This window comes from Garra rufa, chromosome 17 (assembly GCF_049309525.1).
Source record: "Garra rufa chromosome 17, GarRuf1.0, whole genome shotgun sequence".
Lineage (NCBI taxonomy): Eukaryota > Metazoa > Chordata > Actinopteri > Cypriniformes > Cyprinidae > Garra > Garra rufa.
This window is the reverse complement of record NC_133377.1, coordinates 23,180,167-23,184,642: the sequence shown is the minus strand read 5'-3', so window position 1 is coordinate 23,184,642 and position 4,476 is coordinate 23,180,167. Positions and strand designations below refer to the sequence as shown.

The 4,476-nt window shown below is 38.2% G+C and overlaps 1 pseudogene; it reads right to left on the bottom strand.

The window, feature by feature from the left end:
• On the bottom strand, positions 1-1,699 carry LOC141290103 (uncharacterized; annotated as a pseudogene).
• Positions 1,700-4,476: the final 2,777 nt, after the last annotated feature.

Genomic DNA, 4,476 nt, shown 5'->3' with positions numbered 1-4,476 from the left:
TGCATTGAGGAAGCCACACTAAATAATTCCAAACAACTACACAATGTATCCAAAATTACTACACCACATTTTATTGGTTTATCTAAATTATTAGTAGTGAGTTTGTGGTTTTATATACACAATACTTTAATAATGTACAACTAATTATTTCTTGAACCACTGTCAAATCAGTGGAGTTCAACAACTAAAAGTGTAAATTATTTACAAAATATACATAAGTTTAACAAACAGGGCAGACGGTGAACAATGTAACAATTTTTATTCTGTATTCTCATGGATGATGTCACCTTGCATGTTTACAAGTGCTGCACACACTCTGAGGATTTTGTCCATTTTGTGTGCCATGTTAATAGGGACAGTATGAGAAACAATTTTGAACACCTTGAGCCGTCTGATCACTCTTTCCACATGTATGCGAACATTTGCGATCCTCCTTGTGGCTGTAACATCCTCGTCAGACAACTGACCACCTTTTTGAGTAAATGCTGGCATGATAAGGTTTACCTCTCTCTCAAACAGCAAATCACGAATGGTGAAGCCTCTGTCAGCCATCACTTCGTCACCCGGCTGGAGATAGTCCAGGAAGCCAGATTCTTGGGTAATGAACTTGTCACTGCATCTTCCCCCATAAGCAGGGGAGATGAACATAATGAGTCCACAGGGGGCAATGGCAACTAAATATTTCAAAGTATTGTTTGAATAATAATGACTGTATGACTCCCCTCTGGAGTCAAGATTGTGTGCTTTTTGCAGAATTGTCTCAGAGCAGTCAATAATGCAGGTGGTGTTTGGGAAGTTTTCATAAAGCATTGAGGAATTGTGCTGCGGACTGTTTCCCGTGGTAGCCATGGAATGTAGACTCTCATGTGCTCCTCCATTGCATCAATCCAGTAGGAAATAATTCGGCTTACTGCACTCTGGGATACATCAAAGCGTTCAGCAAGATCTCCCTGAAGTAAATTCAACTTCAACTTCATCATGGTCATCAGAATTTGATCCATTACGTGCATCTTAAACTTGGAAGTGTAGAACTGCTGGAGATATTTAACATGTTCTTTAAAGACACTAAGGGTGAAGCCAGTGTACAATAGAGAGCTAGTATCATTCTTGAGAATGGAAAGGGCTAAGGGATCTTCGCTGTGGAACTGTGTTGCCTTGTGCAACATTATTTTATCCCCTGAGGCATAAGTGTGGTCTGTCAATGCCTGGACCTCCCACTGAGTGCAGGCATCACTGTATTGAAGAGGCAGCTGCAATGGCTCCATTTGTGCAGTCTCATGGTCATCAGTAGTGCCGTCACCTTGCTCATCATCTGCAAAACACAACACTAAAGTCAGTCAGATGCTCAGTAGAAACTGATAAATTCTCCACCCCCATGTACAAAAAGTACTACAAACAGTATCAAAAGTATTTTGTACATGGCACCGTGGTGTTGCAGTACAGTGGCATTTTCATTCAAAACAATGACGGTACCTTTAACCCCTTAACTGGCACGCTCCATTTTTAAACATTGATGTGAAAGTGCACTATCCAAACTTAAATTGTTATAATTCAAGAATACTTTTTTTTCTAAAGATAATCAGAAGATTATTACGCAAAAACATTAAAAAATTAATAGTTTTATTTACTGTAAAATGTACTGTACAATTTTTATATAAAATATTTTACAAAATAGTTTTAATCCAAAACTGCTATAAAATTAAAGCCCCTTGTTAGGTGGTAGATTTTTACAGGTGAACTCTTGACGTAAATTAATGTATTACTGTTCCTACATCTTTGTAACAAAAAAAAAAAAAAAAAAACACTGGTAAAATCTATTTAGGAGTCTTACACCTTTCCAACAATAAATAGTTTGTCATGATTAGATTTAAATGTAATATAGAGAAGGCATCCCCCAGGCAGGACAGTGACAGCATTTGCATCATTAACTCACCCTTGAGTTGTTCCAAACTATGATTTTTTTTCTACTAAACACAAAGAATGACATTTGGAATAATGTTAATGTACAGTACAAAAATGACTTTTGGTCCCCTTCACTTCCACAGTAATGTTATTATTTCTTCTTACTATGCAAATGAATGGAAACCAAGGTATGCTTGTTTACAAACGTTCTTTATTCATTCTCTGAAGAAATTTATACAGGTTTGGAACAATTGGACAGTGAGTAAATGATGACAGAATTTTAATTTTAGCTAACGTTACCCCTTTAAGTGCTTTTATACGAATTTTCCACTATTACCAACAACTTCAGCTTAACACTAAATGTTATTTATGCCCAATATGAGTGTCATCAAAAAAGAAATCGTTTAAACAATGTCTTCTGTTAGAGCACGTAACTTAACAAAAAGCTGTACCTGATTGTGGATATATCCTGACGAGCCGTCGCCTCGGAGTCTTCACTGGAGCATCGTAGCCCAACCATTTCTCGGGGAATGGATGGTCTTCCGTGGGTCTGCCGTCAACGAAGTGGAAAGAACAAACGTATGGCAATTTCGGTGGTTTCTTTAAGTTTAAGGCTTTTAACCAAAGCCGTCGCACTTCGGGGGGGGGGGGCGTGTGCATATCATAGGGTGCTCCACATCCACATTCAGCTCTGGTGCGTGGATTATGGTCAAAACAAATGTCTTGCAGATATTTTTTACGCTTGAACCAACTGTTATGACACCCCCTAACTGCGCAAAGTACGCCAGTCTTTCTGTAATCCATATTAAAAGTTAACTAGCCAGTAAAATATACACAGTCGACGCAAAACTACAGAACCACAATACATCTAACATTAGCGTACTATTAGCGGAAGTGCTTTACCGGAAATCTTACACATTATAGTTCGAAAATGGCGGCGCCCTCGCTTACGTGAAAAATAAGGTGAATAGTACTCCAAATGTTCTTCCCAGTCTGACCAATTAGTACAGCCCAAAACATGGCAATAACTGACCATTTTAAGGAGCAATAATCGGCAAAATATGTGAGTTTCGTTCGGTTTAGTGGCATTGTTTATGTCCAGTACTGCCAATATGGCTGATTGATGTGTCGTGAAGACACTAGTTATCCACTGGTTCACATTTACAACTGTGTGTTTACTGCTTAAAAATCTGAGTCGATTTTTGCTTTACTCAGAATAAAATCAGTAGACAGGCTGAATGAAAATGCAGATTCATTCTACTTGCTACCTATGTGTTGCTGTTGGAAGGATTGAAGTACAGCAGTTTCCCCGATAATGGCTGTACACAAAGCAGCGCTGAGCTTGTAAAAGCTACTTTATCAGGCATTATACATAGGCTAGATGAAATGAAAATGCCATAGATACTTTTCTGAAGCCAGTCGGTTCCCTTCAGAGATATGTTCACATACACGCACTGCGTTTTGACTTTGAAATGTGCAGCGCTCATATTTATTCAAAGAAATCATAGCCTTTTGAGGTTTAATCCAGGCATATCACGATTCCTGTTTCAGCTCAGCCAAGTATTGGATGTTGGTTAATTTATGTCAGTGTTTAGTCTCACGTAGCCAGACCTTCAGACTGATGGCAGAAGGTCTGAGAACCTTAGCTACTTTGAATGGCCAAGGTGTCTGCCATATGACTGACAGGTAAAGGTAAAGCAACCAATCACGTTTAATTTTGTGCCGTGTCATGTTTAGGAGCACGGAAATGTTTCCACTCAACAGACCGGTGTGTAAAACTCTTGGCTTTCTTCTTCTATTAAGGGGTTTGGTGTCACAGCATCTTTAGTAGAATGTTAAAAACACGAGCCACGACTTCCAGAAATCTTGTTTAAATTATCCAATCCAATGACGACTTTGAAACTCCTAAAGTGTTTGCACTTTTGTGTGGCGTATGCATTAGACCAGACGTTCATCCAAGGGTCCATGGGCGTATCATCTGAGGCTGAGACTAGTGCAGTGTTGACAGAACAGGGCTAATATAGTCATACTCCCTGGTTCTAGTAAAAACTCTTATCTGCTTCATTTTGGACCAGCTGGAGTTTGTTTTATTAATCCAATAAAGCATTACAATAACCTAGCCTTGAGGTTTATGCAAGAATGCAATGAATGCAAGAATTAACGTTTCTGCATTTGACATTGAAAGCAAAGGTCGTAATTTAGATGTATTTTTAAGATGGAAAAATATGGTTTTACAAATGCTAGAAATGTGGCTTTCATAGGAACGTTTTCTATCAACTAGCACAGTTAGTTAGTTAGTAACTGATGACAAAAAAATTGACAGAGTAGCCATCAAGTGTTAGACAGTGTTCTAGGGTATTACATGCAGTTTTTTTTTTCTGAATTTACCATCATTCACTGCTGCAAATTGCCACACAGTACAGTAACAATGTATGCACACATTTATACATCCACATTTTTTGTTTCTTATTTTGTTGTCTTTAGTATTTAATGTTTAAACATTGGTCACAGGTTATCTTATATTAAGAACAGTGACAATAATGACTTGACCACATTTGACGAGTTTTGGTGCAC